The sequence below is a fragment of the Sciurus vulgaris genome (assembly GCF_902686455.1).
Source record: "Sciurus vulgaris genome assembly, chromosome: 6".
In the NCBI taxonomy this organism is placed as follows: Eukaryota; Metazoa; Chordata; class Mammalia; order Rodentia; family Sciuridae; genus Sciurus; species Sciurus vulgaris.
Window position 1 is genome coordinate 108,729,572 of NC_136466.1, and position 17,300 is coordinate 108,746,871.

At 40.5% G+C, this 17,300-nt stretch overlaps 1 pseudogene across 1 annotated transcript; it reads right to left on the reverse strand.

The window, feature by feature from the left end:
• Nucleotides 1-11,377: 11,377 nt before the first annotated feature.
• LOC306664904 (RNA-binding protein 39-like) lies at nt 11,378-12,648 on the reverse strand (annotated as a pseudogene). The gene has a single exon. The product of its transcript is annotated as an RNA-binding protein 39-like (transcript).
• Nucleotides 12,649-17,300: the final 4,652 nt, after the last annotated feature.

Sequence of the window (17,300 nt, forward strand, 5' to 3'; positions counted from 1 at the left end):
TAGATTCTGCTGAATTAATTGCCCCACTTTGAGGTAGCAACATGTTCACTAGAGGAAATGTCAGAGCTTCCACACAAATTAAGGCTCTGGTTACCATCTGTAAACATTGAGCAGCTCATGGTCTCAGACTGGCAAGTAAAGAAAGATGTTACCAGACTGAAAAGAGTAACTGACTCTGATTATCATAAACAGCTGAGGCTACTGTATGTAATGTGTGCAGGGATGACTATGTCTGGAACACAGGAGATTCCCTGGGGCATCTATTGATAGTCCTACAACCAGTGGTGGAGCATGAGCAACTGCAGCAATCACAGCACTCAGTCTTGCACCATTAAGTATGATGCCACTTGCAGAATTTTCAGATGCCCCTTATTAGGTTAAGAGAGTTCCTCCTAATCCAAGATTGCTAAGAACTTTTGTTTTGAATGGGTGTTGAATCTTGTCAAATGTTTTTGACATAGGGAATTACAGAAACTCTGTGTGATACCTAACTACCGAAGGAAATCAGCTAAATGGGAGATAGGGTCAGAGAAGGTGATGGCTGTCTGAAATAATTGAGTGCATTATGGCCCAGTAAAAGGGATCAGCTAGAGGCCATTCCTGCTATCTCCATGATTCAAAGGCAACACTGTGCAGCCCTTGAAACTACTGAGTCAATCTCCATCCATGGTTGACACTGGCACCCATTCTCCCATGTGCAGAGCAGCATTTTGGAATTTCTCTAGAAGGCCACAACTTGCATCCATTTCTGATGCCTTGCTGTCCTGTGACAAGTAGCAATTATGACATAACCAATATGAAACTGGGATGCAGATTACCCACTGTTCCCTGGCAGTCCATGTAATTAGCTATTAAGCTTCGGTTGCCAAGCCCCCAATGTAAATCTGCTCAGACAACAACCCACAGTTTCCCTAAGTTTTCATTCAGGCCATGGAGTCCATGCAATGAATATCACCTTACAATTTGTCATATCAGTTATATATCTTTTGTCTTATAGCTTACTTAAAATAGCCTCTGATTTTGTAGAAGGATGTTTAGAGGACAAAGCATCAGTCATCTAATAATTAAAGATATTGTGATAACAAAGGCACTAAAATATGTCTTAGTAATTCATTTCTATTTTCAGCATTTTCAAATCCTCACTGCCTTGGCCATCCTTCTATGTGCATGGTGCTCAAACTTCAGGATGCGTTATATCAACTGGCAAACTTGACTGAGGGCAGATTCCTGAGTTCTTAGATTTGTTTCGGTAGTTCTGAAAGTCCTCCAAGTGATTCTGAAGTAGGTGATCCATGAACACCTTTGGCAAGCTCTGATCTCTGATAACGAACATGCCTCTGCCAGTAACAGGACAGCATCAGGCATGAATCTCTGTCTCTGCCACCTCAGCTCACACAGAGGTAGGTTTGAGTTGAGCATCCAGGAGAAGTCTCCAGGCCCAACATATCATTGGTTAACCAACAGTAGAGTCTACGCTCTACCTGAAAAAAAGATCACAGTCTGTGATGGGGCTGAGCACAAGTAAAATAGCTGAAGACAAGACTCGTTAGTTTGCCATTTAACAATGTTTAAATATTTAACTGCCTTACTGTCCTTCCTGCTCCATTGATCAAAGTCTCCAGCGCCTTTCCTTGGTTCATTAATACAAACGACAAGAACAGTAATACTAACCTTTTATATCTCTTGCAGTAAGAGACTCACTGAATCTCAGAACCAGAGCCTCAAATCACTGAGGTTGCTTCACTCACCCCTAAGAAGTGAAAAGTAGAAGATATGGTGACAGGGAAGTCTTGATCTCAGTTCAGGGTCTTCAGTCTAGAAGTTTACAAAACTGTTCATCATTAATACATCTGTCTTACTTGTGTCCCTGCCTAAGAAAAAACACCAAAATGTTTCATCACAAGCAAGCACACTCTTAGACTCATAGGCAGATAACTACCAGAGGCTGGTCTTGCATAGGCTCCACCCCCTGACCCAGAAGCTGACCCATGAAGCACCTCCCCCTTCTCTATACTAAAATTATCCTTGCAATGGAACCTAAGATGAATAACAATGACCAGGAAAGAAATAGTGAACCTGGGAGTGACACATATCTCTGATACCAGCTACTCTGGAGGCTGAGGCAGGAGGATTCCAAGTTCAAGGCCAGCCTCTGCAACCCAGTAAGACCCTGTTTGAAAAGAAAAATAAAAGGAGGACTGGGGGCAAAGCTCCATGGTAGAGTACCTCTGGGTTAAATCCCCAGCACACACACATACAAATGCTGAAAATAAAAGCTTTCTTTTATTGAATGTTGTGCATATATGTATGCTAACAAAACAAAAAGTTTAAAAAATGAAGATACTATAGTATGAACATGTAAAAGTAATGAGTGATCATTTTCAGTCCATTAATTTTAAACACCCTGGATCTACATATTTGTCTGCTGTAGAAATGAATAATATTACAATTAAATAACAACAAGGATAGCAATTAAAGTGAGTAAACGTTTAAGGATATGACTCCGATCAGTAAAATATTTCATGTAAGAATGAAAATTTGCACTTACCAAACAAAAATATTGAAACTAACAGTTTTACTCTTTTAATTATAAACACAAAACCCCCTGGTCATGTAGTGATGAATTGAAGCTCTGTTCCCTCATCTTTGGAATCATTGTGCTGTAATTGTTTATTTGGACTCCACAGTATAAACGCAGGAACATAGGTACTTCAGGGGAGGGAGTCACAAACTGCACCCAAAGCAAGCTGGAGTGATTTCAATCTCTTACAAATTTCTTCTCCAAAGAAAGAATGCAGCTGGGTTAGTTTGGGAAGTACCAAGGAGGGGGAGAAACAGGACAACTATATAACTGGGAATTCTCTTAATTAACTTCCACATATAATACAATTACTAAAGAGTAATCGATAGACGGGTATACATTTGAAGTTTACATATATAAACTAATTAAACTCCATAGTAACTTTAGCAATTGTTTGGAACTTAGACCAACCAAAGATATTTTATCATTGACTTTGTTTAAAATCGGCAGAGCACTGTAATATTTAAAAGCAAACTTTATTTTATGACATCTGTGAAGAGGCTACAGGTAATTATCACATTTAATGGTGAAAGACGGAATATTTCTCCTTCAGGTGGTGAACAGGCATGGATACCAACTCTCGTCAATTCTACTCAGTATTTCACTGGAAGTCCTAACCATTGCAAAGATGGTATGAAAAGGAAAGAAAAGGCATAGATATTGGACAGGAAAATAATAAAACAATCTTTTTCACAGATAACACTATTGTGTTAGAAAATCCAAAGGAATCTACAAAAAGAAAAAAAAAAAAAACTACCAGAACAAATAAGTGAATTTAGAAAGGTCATAAGAACAAGGTCAATATATAAACTCAATTGTATTACTATATATCAGTAATGAACACTTATTAAATAAAATTCAAAGCACAATTCCGTTTAAAATGCCATAAAAAACATGACATATTTTGGGGTAAATTTAACACATTTTTGTAAGACCTATACACTGAAAACTATAAAACATTGCTAAAAAATTAAATAAGACCTAAATAGAGACATATATCATGTTCATGAATCTGAAGATTCAATATTGTTAAGCTGGCAATTCTCCCTAAATTGATTCAAAGATTGAACACAATCCCAATCAAAATTCCAGCAGATTTTTTTAGAACTTGACAAGCTGATTCTAAACTTTATTAGAAAATGAAAAAACCTAATATAACCATAACAATTTTAAGACTTTATATAAAACTACAGTTTTATATAAACAGTGTGAGTTTGAGACTAGCCTGGGTAAGATGATGAGATCCCAAGTCAAAAGAGAGAGAGAGAGAAAGAGAGATAGAGAGATAATGTGAGATAACTTCAAAGTTATAGTCAAGAGGATTAATAAAATAGAGACTGTCCAGAAATGTGTGTGTGTGTGTGTGTGTGTGTGAATGTGTGTGTATATATATATATATATGTATGTATATGTGTGTGTATATACATTTTGGCTTACATATATGTGTGGGGGGGTATGTATATATGGTAATTATCAAAGAAGGTGTCAAATGGGCTGGGGTGTGGTTCAGTGGTAGAGTGCTTGCTCAGCATGTGTGAGGCACTGGGTTCAATTCTCAGCACCGCATATAAATAAATAAAATAAAGGTCCATTGACAACTGAAAAAAATAAAAGAAAAAGGTGTCAAGACATGTCAATGGGGAGAAGTGATACTTCAGTAAATGGTCCTGGTACAATTGGTTATCTATGTAAAAAATGTAAGTATGACCCTTATCTCATAGCATATTCAATAATTAATTAAAAATGATAACAGACAACATGTAAAAGTGAAACTATTAAAGTCCTAGGAGAAAGTATTTGCAACTTTGATATAGACAAATATTTTATACATAGGACATAAAACTCACACTCTTTTTTTCTGTATTGGGCATTGAACCCCAGGGTACTCTACCACTGAGCTACATCCACAGCTCTTTTCACTTTTATTTTGAGACAGGGTCTCACTAATTTGCCCAGGCGGGTCTCAAACTTGCAATCCTTCTGCTTCAGCCTCCCAAGTCCCCAGAATTATAGGCAGATGCCTGGTAAAACCCACAAACTAGTAAAGACATAATTTATAAATTTGTCTCTTACAAAATTAACCTTTTGCTCACCCAAAAACACTATTAGGAAAATTAAAAGAAAGTCACAGAAAAATATTTGCAATGTATATATCTGACAAATAACTTATATGTAGAATATGTAAAGTACTAACATAATTCAACCATGAAGAGAGAAATCAATTAAACAGAGCCAAAATATTTGAAGACACTCCACAAAGGATGATGATGAATATGAATGATTAATAAGCACTTGTTATGACCTTAGAACATCAGTAAGGAAAATGCGAGTTAAACACTATTTCACACCTACTGTAGTTTGGACAAGAGGTGTCTCCTAAAAGTTCCTGTGTCAATGCAGGAATATTCAGAGATTAAATGATTAGATTATGAATGAGGACTATAACCTAATTGGTGCATACTAGTTTGAAGGGACTAATTGGGTAGTAACTGCAGGCAGGTGGGGCCTGGTCAAAGGCGGTGGGTCACTGGAGGGTACCCTGGAAGGGTTTATCTTCCCTGCAGCCCCTTCCCCACCTGCTGTTTTTCAGTTGCTATGAAGGAGTTGTTTTCCTCTGCCACACCCTCCTGCCACGATGCTCCCCCTCACCAACGGCCCAGAGCAATGAAATAGGCCAACCATGGACTGAACCTCTGAAACCATGAGTCAAAATAAACTTTTCCTCCTCTTAAGTTGTTCTTCTTAGGTATCTTATTTTATTTTATTTTTATTTTGGTATCGGGGATTGAACTCAGGGACACTAGGCCACTGAGCCACATCCTTAGCCCTATTTTGTATTTTATTTAGAGACAGGGTCTCACTGAGTTGCTTAGCACCTCCCTTTTCCTGAGGCTGGCTTTGAACTCATGATCCTCCTGCCTCAGCTGCCTGAGCCGCTGGAATTATAGGCATGCACCACCACGCCCGGCTTGTCAGCTGTTTTACAGGAATAAAACATTACTGCTATTTTGGAAAACACTCCGGCAGCTTCTCTTAAATTTAAACTTGTTCTTACCATATGATCCATCAATCCCACTTCAGGTATTTATCAAAAAGAAATGTAAAATTGTACCCACACAAAGATTTTTACATAAATGTTCACAGTAGTTCTTTAATGTATACATAATATACCCCAACCAGAAACCACTCAAATGTTTGTCAAGGGAATGGACAAATTGTGGCACATTCACAGAATGGAATACAACTCAGGGATAAAAAGGAAAACTCCCCTGATAACGTGCAACAACCTGCACGTACGGTAAATGAAAGAAGCCTGACACATCCATTGGTAAAAAAATTCCAGTAAATGCGAACTTTTCTATAATGATAGAAAGCAGATCAGGGTTTGCTAAGGGATGGGAAGAAGAGGAAATTAATTGAACAGAATATAAGGGAATTCAAGGTTACAGAAATGTTTTGTATCTCAATTGTGTTTTCACCTGCTACATACAGTTTTCAAAACACATCAAACTATACATTTAAAACGGAAGCATATATATATATATATATATATATATATATATATATAAAATGTACCACAAAAAGTGGTACATTCTAGTACTCACTAAAAACCAAAACATGGACTGGGGATATAGCTCAGTTGGTAGAGTGCTCGCCTGGCAAGCACAAGGCCCTGGGTTCAATTCCCAGCACTGCAAAAAAACATATAACCAGGTTCTTGAATTCTCAACTAGCTGCCTGTCTTCCTTAGTCCTTTCCTGTTGCTACAGGAATACCATGGCTGTGGTTTGCGTTTGGTTTGCTTGTTTAATTATGTTCTCTAAGGGTTCATCTTGATTGGTTCACGAGGCGATGCTGGCGGAGCCTTTGGGGCATGGGGCCTAGCGGAAGGTCCTTAGGTCGCTGGGGGCATACCCTAGAAGGCAGTTCTCCCGGACTCCTTGGTAACCCTCTCCAGACGGTTGCTGTGGAACCCGGGGTTCAGCCCCACCCTCCCTCTGCTCCTCGATGGACAGGTGATTATTTGCTCCCACCACTGCCATGCGGCGATGCAGTCCAGGGACAGCCTTCCCCAAGCCCTTGCTAACATGAGACACTTGGACTCGGAACCGTCAAAACTGTGAGCTAAATAAATCTCCTTTTCTCCAAAGTAGCCTCTGGTATTTCATTATAATGGTGGAAGCTGTCTAACATGGCTACGAACCGAGTAATCTGCGAAGAATAGAAATGTATTTCTCACAGGTCTGGAGGCTGAAACGCCCAAGAACAAGGCCCACCCAGCACACTCACCACCCGGCGGCGGCGGGGCTCTGCTGTAAGACGGTCCTTGTTGCCACGTGCTCCAGAAGGGATGGCAGCCGCGTCCTTCCGCGTGGAGGGCAGAAAGGCAAAAAGGGCCCAAGGCCATGTGAGGCCTCTTTTATAAAGGTCTTAATCTCATTCACCAGGGGGACGCCTCATGATCTGATCACCGTTAAAGACCCCCCTCGTAATACTACTGCTTGAGGATTAAGTTTCAACATGAATTCTGGAGGGTACTGCTCATTGCCCTCCGCCTGTAAAGGGCGCATCCATTAGGCTGAGGATGTTCCTTCGTCTCCCAAGCAGTCGGTGGTTTCTTATCAAGGTGAAGAGGGCCAGGCCCACAAGAACCTCTCACATGAGGCAGGCTTACGGGACTCCCTCAACCCTTGGATTCCTCTTAGCTTTTTGGGGAGAATGAAGGGCGATTTCTTCCAACTGGAGATCTGTCCTCAGCTACCAGGGTTCCCAGGGATAAACCAGAGAAGAAAAGTAAGGGAATAGAACACACCCTTGCCCCTCTTTATAACTCAGGAACCTCAGGCATTGTTTGTTGATGACTCTCTCCCATGCAAAACACTGTGGTGGGAGTTTCCGTATGTTATCTTATTTAATTTTTGTAATGACCCTAAGTACAACTCCTGTTATTCAGTTTTACAGAGAAAAAAGCAAAAGGAACAGAGCAGCCAAGAGGCTGTCCAAACGTTTCAAAGCCAGTGCATAGCAAGAAGGGACCCCCCAAAACTTGGTGTCAAAGCCTGTGTTCTCAATTGTCCTTCTCTGCCTTTGCTCCTGATTGCTTGTACCCATCTGTCCCCTCAGCCCCCTCCCCAGGTACATACCGTCAGCAGTGGGATTCTGCTTAGAACAGACTGGATCAAATTCAGAGTTCTGGTCTCCGCTCTGCTCCAGTTACATAAACAGGTCCCAAGTTTATCATCCTATTAAGTAATTTTCTCTATGATTTAAATACAGAAGTAACTTCAGGAGATATACAGCATTTCTGCTTTTCCCATGTACTATAAATATGTAACTTATGGGAAAAACAAGAACTTTGTGTCATATTCAAGTGGAGAACTATTTGAAGAAAAGGGGAAAATATCCCATTATAATGAGTCATGGAGAAAAATAACTATAGTATATCATAGTAAATAGGATTATAAAAATAGCTTCTGTTTGGAAGTATAAATTAAATGTTCATGCAGCCTTATATCTCAAGTATTTTTCATTAAGCATTTTCATTTTCACAACTGGATAAATTTCCCTGTATATGACCAAGGTCAAGTAATTTTAGATGTAAATTTGAAAGCTTTTAAGATGAACACACTTAACGCTCTTTGAAGTGTTTTCTGAAAACAGATATCATGGCATACAGGTCACTGTCAATAGAGAACAAGGTCACTGAGGTGGGCCAGTGATTGCTTTTTCTTGGGCTTGCCCAGAGCACATCTCAGAGCAGGTGGGCACTCATTTTTCCTTACCTACCATTCCTGTTTTCCAGCATCCTTTTTGCTGGCATCTTGACTACCAGAAGAGAAAAACAGCCAAGTTGGTGCTTTTTCAAGTCCTTACTAAAATTTTTCAAACTTGAACTAAAGAAAGAAGCACAGCTGGGGACCTGTGAGGCCAGGAGCCACTGGCAGCTTGTCTCTGCCTGGTGGGGAAAGTCAGTCCGAGAGAAAGCTCTGCCACTCTGGGTGGGGCTGTTCCCCTACCAACACGCAGGTGGCTTCCAGGGCTTTGGTTGTATGTGGGAGCACACATCATAGACAAGGCACCTTTTCAAGGGACCTGGGGTCTGTATCCATTCTCAACCCACACTTAAGTCACAGAATGGAAGAATTCTCAGCAGCCATTCCTAAACAATTCACCAATTACCATGCCTTCCAGCTCCTCCACCTCAGGTCCTCTGCAGGCAGGCATCTTAGGCAATTCATTTCATTTAATCCTCACCACCCTATGGAGGTAGGTACTATTATTATCTCCATTTTACACATAAAAAACAAAACCAAACAAAATTTGAGAATCTGAGATGTTAAATAACTTGCTCACTCTCACTTTATGACTAAGCTTTTTACCATCACTCTGAGGGAAACGAGAACTTTCTTTGAAGTAGATTTGGACTGTTCTTTTGTAGACACAAACTATAAAAACAAATCTAAACAAAAAGCCTGATACAACTAGAATTTTAGAAAGCATACATGTTGGTGGCATTAGGTTCATCCACATTGTTGTACAACCGTTACCACCTCCAGAATTCTTTCATCTTCCCAAACTGCAATTCTGTACACTTTAAAACTGTCCCCCACTCCTTGTCCAGCCTCTGGCAACCACCGTTCTGCTTCCTGTTTCTATAAATTCGACTTCTCCTGGCACCTCACATAAGTGATATAGCACATGATTTGTTGTTGTTATTATTCTAGGAATCAAACTCAGGGACTAGTGCATCCTAACACACACTTTACCACTGGGCTGCATCCCCAGCCTTGCTTCTACTGTTGAATTTTCAATCCTCCCAAGTATACTGAGACCTTCTAATTGCCCAGCATTATATAAGGCTTTAGGGTGTTGGGGGAGATATGTAAAATATGAGATCTGATTGCTACCTGTTATGGTTTAGATATTAGGTGTCCCCCAAAAGCTCACGTGTGAAACAATGCAAGGTTTAGAGATGAAATGATTGGTTTATGAAAGCCTTAACCTAATCAGCTCATTAATTCCTAGTAGGGATTAACTGGGTAGTAACTGTAGGCAGGTAGTGTGGGCTGGAGGAGATGGGTCCCTGGGGATGTGCCTTTGGGGTATGTATTGTGTCCTGGTTGAGAGGAGCTCTCTCTCTGCTTCCTGGTGCCGTGTTCCCAGCTGCTTTCCTCCACCACACACTTCTACCATGATCTTCTGCCTCCCCTGGAGCCCCAAGGAATGGAGTGCGCCATGTATGGATTAAGACCTCTGAAACCATGAGCCTCAAAATGAACTTTCCCTCCTCTTAATTGTTCTTGTCAGGTCTTTTGGTCACAGCACTGAAACAGCTGACTAAAACACTGCTACTGAAATCATTACAGTGGAGCTATGAAGGCAGGGCTAGCTTCTAGGGGACAATGTGCTAAGAGTGGATAGTAACTGAGAGGACAAGAGAAATTTACACAGAGGAGAGACCCTTATAAGATGACGAAGCCTAAGAAGTCTTCAGGGACTCAAGGAGCTAGTAGGATGTCTGGTTGGTTAGAAAGAAAGATTTTGAATTGATTAAATCACAAATCCAGGCAGGCAGGCTGGGTCATTCCAAAGAGACCCAACCCAAACCACAATTCAAAAGAGCATTCTGATAGTTTCTCAGAGAACACAGTGATAAACCCTGTATCTATAAATCAGACTTCTGCTTGTCCCAAAAGCCACACATACACAGGCAATAATTTACTCTACTTCTGTTGCAAATATACACAAAATAAAATAATTTAATGCTGGGGGAGGTTGTTGTTCTTTATAAATATCTCAGAAAATAGATACAGCCACTCTTTTGTGAAAGTTAATCTTTTTCCATCAGCAAAAGGAGTTCCTAAAAACTTCTGAAACTTGTGTGAAATGTCTGATCACTAGTGTCAGGTCACATCCACCAGACTGTGGTCCAGACCACAGTTGGAAAGATGAACTCCTGGAATTACAGCGACATAAGCCTGCAGGTCCACTCCGGCCAGCCACACCAGTCCTTCAAACAAAAAACTAGGGACCCCTAATCCCACCCTGTCAGCTCTTTGAACAAATGAGCTAATGTAGAAAAGTTCTCTGGGGCCAGGCTGTTTATGGAGGGTCACCTCCCTGTGTCCTTCTGTCTGCTCTGCTCTCTTCTGCTCATCCAAACATAAGCTTCACCTAGGGACCAGTAAGTGGGTGAGTAAGAACAGTAATCCTACCACTGTCACTTGTATTGCTTTGCTTTTTCTTTTCTCTCTTTCTCTTCTTACCTTACTCTGGTTTGGATTTTTGTGTTCCCCAAAATTTCCCTAGATGCCTCATATTTCTTCTGGAAGCTTGGTCTCCAGTACAGTTGAGAGGTGGGGCCTGGTAAAAGGTGAAGCCTGGTAAAAGGTAGTTAGGTCATGGGCTGCCACCCATGGAAGGAATTAATGCAAGTCCCGTGACTGGATTAGTTCTCGAGGGAATGGGTGGTTATAAGGGAGTCTGGCACCTCCTCTGACTCTCTCTTCCATGTGCCACTCACCACCATCACAGGTGCTCCCATGATTGTGACGCCATCTATTAGAACTGAGCAGGTTGAAGGTACCATGCTCCTGAACCTCCAGAACTGTGAGCTAAAATAAACCTACTTCTTTATAATATTAGCCTTGGGTGTTTTGTTACAGCAATGAAAAATAGTCTAAAGCACCCATCCCTTCTCATTGAGACGTAGCAAGTTAAAAAAAAAAAAAAGTTGTACCTGACTTTTAGGGGGAAAAATATTTCTTTTTTTTTTTTTTTCCTGTTAACATTATTTTTTCAAGGTAACAGGAATTGTATACAAATGACAGTAGACCCTTGCCTCTTTATTTTTATCTAAATAAAAGATAACTCAAGATGAATTCTCAAGAAAAAAAAAAAAAAGCTATGTACATAAGGGACTATATCTTCCTTCATCGTCTACTTGGAACCAGTAGTTGTGTTGCTGTCATAGAATCAGGGAAGAGGTTGTGGTAAGTTGGAAGAGGTACATAGGCTGCTGTTATCATTTTACCAGCAAACCACCTGCCATGCAATGCATTGACGGCAGCAATAGCTGCAGCAATTGACGGGCACTTCACATACACATTGCCCTGAGCAGAATTCTTGTCAACATAAATATGGATGACTCCACCATGTTTATTACATTCTTCAATCACATCATCCTTAATCTCTGTATCCCATCCAACTTCTTCTTCTGTTTGAGGGTTAAACATGTTAGAAAGTTGGAAACACTGTGTTGCAAGTGGTTGAACAGAGGCAGCTGCAGCTAAAGCTGAAGCTTCAGTCTGTTGGGAAAGTCGTGTTTGCAAATCTATAACAAAAGAGAATTCTGCCACAGCACCAAATGCCAAAGAGCCACTCATTTGTAAAGCCTGCTGGGCTGCTGGTGGAATCTGCAAACCTGTACCCTCAGCAAGTCTTGCCATTAATTGGAGACGACCAGTAGTTCCCAGGTCAATTCCAGTCCTTTCCAGTTCGTCACTGTCCAAAAATGAACTAGCACTGGACGCATCAGTACGTTCAGTAACATGACCAACTTTCATTGGCCTTCCTGCTAGTTCAAATCCATTAAGTTGTTCCAAAGCCTTTTTGGCACATTCTGAGTCAGAAAATGTAATAAATCCATAACCCTTAGAACGACCTGTTTCACTATCCATCATAAGCTGGATACTTTCAATTCTTCCAAAAGGCTCAAAAATCCCCCGTAGCATATCTTCAGTTATGTTAAAGTGTAATGAGCCCACATAAAGTCTCATAGGTCCTGCACTTCCCTTTTGTAAATTGTTTGCCTTGCTGCAGCTCTATTTTTTTCTGCCTGTGATGCCTGTACTATGATCGGCACTCCTAAAACTCGCTGGCCAGTTAATCCTATTGCTAGAGGCACTGAGCTAACGTCAACAAACTCCACATAAGCATTCCTTTGGAACGTCTTGAATTTCTATCAGAGATCATCCTCACATCTCGAACCTTTCCTACTGTGGAGAAAAACTCTTCCAAATCTCTTGGTCAATTCTTGCTGCCAACTGCATGCAGAAAACTGTTCTGCATCTCTTTCTTCAGGAGTTAGATTATCAATAGGTTCCCTCACAGGGCTCTTGTCTTTTCTGAATGGATTTTGCTTCGGGAAACCGTCGTCTGCTTATTTGATGCTATGAGCAACCCAATCTTTCCTCGGATGGCACTGTTAAATTTTGGTCCGGAGTAGGGACTTCTGTAGCGTCCTCGGATCTTCGATCTCGACTTCTTGACGGCTTCGTCTCCTTTCTTTGCTTCTACTTCGCTTCCGTTCCCGACTTTTGCTCTTTTTTCCTTTCTCTATCTCTACTTCGCTTTCGTTCCTTACTTTTGCTTTCGTTTCGTTCATGACTGCGACTTCTGCTCTTGCTTTTTTCCTCCTTCTGGAATCTTGAACCCACACTCCAATCACAGGAGATGTAGAGCTTTCCAAGGAGGCAGAAACTTTGTCTAAATTTCAAGATAATCAACCTGACTGGTCAGAAATGTATATGCTAGGCAGCACATGACAGAAAATTAGGCTACACTTATTATTTATATAGAAGTCAAAGCAATGCCCAGAAGGGCAACAGATAACATTCCATTTTGCCTCAAAAACCTGACACGATCTCTCACAAAATTCTGTGAGATAGTTAAAAACCAAAAGTAAAAGTGTGTGGTGTGTGTGTTGGTGTGTGTGTGTGTGTATACACACAAAATTCAAATTAGGGGACAAGGTAAAAGCCATTTATCCCCCACAAAGAAAAGAACATTAATAAAGTTTTGCTCTCCTCACAGACGGCCTGTAGCCGAGAGGTAAGTCAACCTCCGTAGTTACCTCTCACAGACCCCAAACATTTTGCCAAAAGAAAAGACTTAAAAATCAGAGGCTAATTTTAATTAACTTAAGGCCTTCCTAGGACTTTTGTAAATGAGTTCCCGCCCACATCTGAAGGCAACCCCAGACAGGTAAAAGACAACAATGTACTAAGACATTCACAAAAGAACAATCTTCTACATACAAGCCCAGACAAAAACTTAAGGTTATAAGAAACCAGTATACTTTCTCTGTAACAAATTCCAGCTTCAAAGAACATGTATTAAGTTAACTAAATAACTTATCAAAATCCATTCTAATAGTCAAATCCTGTTACAACTTAAAATGGGACTTTCCAAAGTCTTTAGTGGCAGTGGATTTTGTACTGAACATCATTGCAAGTAAATGGTCCACTGGTCTGGGCCTTTGGAACTTTTTGGTTATATGGCTCTGCTGTAAAGGTGTTTTGCTATAACTGGATTTGACCTCTTCCATGTAAGAAGATCTAATTTTAAATGCAAAGTATTCTAACAAAGCTGTTGTGAGGATGCTGAGGTAGTTATGAAGCACTTTGAGCTTTTTTGCTACGTTCTTCATGGCCGTTAGCACTGCTCAACTTGTTCTCATCCATGGCTCTATTTCTGCCTAAGCCCAAGTGGCCATGCTAGCAGCCAGCCACTATCGATTTCCTGTGACCGATGCCATTCCTGAGATCTCGCCCATTTCCGTTGGAGGTTGGGACTGTAAGAGCTTGATGCCACCTCTGTCACACATCTCGCCCTTATGATTGACAGTTCACACTGGAATCAAAGGTGAATTCATGGGAGTAGAGGTGAGATATCGTTAGGCAAGTCTTCTTGTAAGGAGCCTCAAGCATTGCTTCAATATCAATATCGTTCTGCCATTTTCTCTAAACGCCTACGGCGGGCTTTGGGGCGCCTGTGTAGTCTTGTCCCGAGTCCGCTGCGCTGCTACTGCTGCCCGCATGCCGCCGCCGCCGCTGCGCGCTGTTGCTACTGTTAAGCCACCTAGGCCCAGGCCGCGGTACCCAGCCCAGCCCGTATATCGGGCTCCGAGGGCGACTAGGCCCGAGCGAATATTCACTAACACACATCGAAAAATATTTCTTAGTGTTGTTCCACAGCAGGCAGGTTTGGATTGTCACTGTCCAGTCATCTGCACAACTGTGTTTGGAGAAAATGCAAATGTGGAACTAAGTGAAGAAGCTAGAAAGAGCACCATGGGCCTTTCTGAGGTATCTTAGAATCACAGGAGAGAGTAGAGGGTGAGTTTGCCTGACTGCCTCCTAGCTTCCCCCAGTCTTAGGGATGTAGTGGTTTATGGTGACTAGATGCATAAATCACAATATGGAAGGGTGGACTAATGGACTCGGAAAAGGAGTTAAAATTCTGGGACAAATATCTAAGCCATGTCTTCCTAAGAGCTCTGATAATTATAAAATAATTTCTAACACCTTTTGATGACTCCCAGAGGAATACAACCATTTCTTTCTGCTACCAAAAGAATGGGGTCCAGGTACACAGCTCAGTATTTCCTGCCTTTGAGGCAATCTCCATAAACATTTTTCTCAAACTGAGAAGCATGATCCCACTGACCTGGATTTTGACTTCTAACCTCTACACCTATGGAAGAATAAATATCTGGTGTTTCAAGTCACTCAGTTTGTGTACTTTGGCAGCCCTAAGAAGCTAACAGAGTAGATATTCTGTATTTGACTCTTAGCCTGCCTGGCAGCTAAAGCAAGAAAACAAGTCTGTTACATAATCCTCAGTGGGATTAAAAGGTTCCATTTATTCAAGGGATGCAGAGCTTTCCTTGACACTGAGATACCAGAGAAAGGTCTTTTCTGGATCCTACAGAGAAAATGCTACAGGATGCAGAAGAAAACTGTAGGAAGTGCCATCGTGACACTACATCTGATAATTAAATTTAGCAACTATTTCCTACAAGGTGCCTCACTGAAGCAGATGGCATGACACCATGGAGGGCTTAGTAAAAGCACAACTGGGAAACAGATGAAAGAGGGGACATTTCTATCATCTTACAGAATTAAAAGGATTTGAAGGAATACCATGGACAACTATATACCAACTATATACCACTAAATAATGTAAGGGGAAATGTTGTTTATTTATTGTTAATTAATGATGAAAGTTAGGAGAATTGTCACTACCAAGAGAAGAAAAAGTGTTTTCCCTGCTGAAACTTCAACAAGGAATGTGAGATGAAGAACAGTGATTAGATATTTGACACACATTTTATAATTTAAATTTAAATTTGCAACTACGAGGAGAGATTTCTCATAGAAAGTTTAAACTGAATAAAACACAGGAAAAACAAGTTCCTTTTTCTCTGGACTTTAAAAATAAATGAAAACACATCTGGTTAGGATAATGAATGTGTAATGCCAGGAGTTCAAATTCTACCATTTCCTGATCTTGTTAAATGCTGCCACCCTGAAAAATATGTGGCTGCTCTCAATTTAGTGTGGCACTTGAACACTTCCTCTTAACATTGTCATTTTTCTTCCTAGAGTTGCATTTGTCCTACACTTTTACTGGAGTGTTTCTTCTTGAGGGCATGGATGTCTTTTGAAATTTCAAAACTACTACACAGGCTTAAATACTGCTTGTAATCCCAGCTTCTTGGGAGGCTGAGGCAGGAGGCTTGCAAGTTCAAGCTGGTCTCATCAACTTAGTGAGACCCTTTCTCAAAATAAAAACAAGAATGGCTGGAAAAGGGATAAAGCTCAGTGTTACCGCAACCGTGTGTTCAAGCTCTGCATTGAAAAAAAAAAAAAAAAAAAGGCACTTCCTGAAAACTCTTCTGTAAACTAATGGGGAAAAAAATCTTGTAACTCATTACATGGTCAGTTTAAAGACAAAATGGATATTAGGGCACTGCAAACATTAAAACCTTGGCTGGGGACATAGCTCACTTACCTAACATGTAAAAAGGCCCTGGGTTTAACCCCCAGCACTGAAATTAAAATAATAAAGCTTCTTGTTAAAAGGATTGGCAGAGATCACAAACTTTAAGTTATTCATATAGTAAACGAATAAAGATGGTTTTCATCTGATTCATTTATTCTAGTTATTTTTCTTTTAATCAGATGTCCATGGTCATAAGTATCCTTTCTGTCAGATGAAAATTTTTAACCTAATAGTTAACATTTACATTGCAAAATTCTCTCTTTAAAGACACCAACCAGTTCTTTCTTCTTAAGTCATTCTTGGAATGTAAGGAGAAATTCTATTAAATAGATTTTGCAAATCTAGTTTCTAGAAAGAACTCAGTTTTAAAAAATTAATTGAAGGTCTGGGGATGCAGCTCAGTGGTAGAGCACTCCCTTAGCACCTGTTAGATCCATAGCACCAAAACGACAAAACAAACACAAAACAACAAAAACTTGAACCAAAGCAAGTAGGGGGGAATTGTATTATTGCACTCAGTAATTTCTTGTTCTGAATTAAGAGAATTATTTATCTCTCTGCTCATTGTCAAATCTCCCTTAGAGGGGTATGGAAGTATGCTTTCTTGTTCTTTAGCAGCAAGCTTGGGGTCACGTGACTTGCTTTGGTCAATAAAACGCAAGCAGAATTCAGGCCCCCCACAATGTTTTATGTGCAGTATGTGTACAAGAGCTGATAGTTATATCCAGGAACTTGGCAAGGCTTTTGTTAAACAATTGGCAGATTGAAATTGGTCATGGTGGGCGTATTTACACCTTTGAAATAGCAAACATTACAAATCAGGACTTTTCCCTCTCCCCCAAAGTTGGTTTACCAGTACTCCATGAGCATGTCTCAAAAAGTTAATCTTTAGCCTGGATCCTGGAAAAAAGAAAGTTGGTAGAGTAGAGCC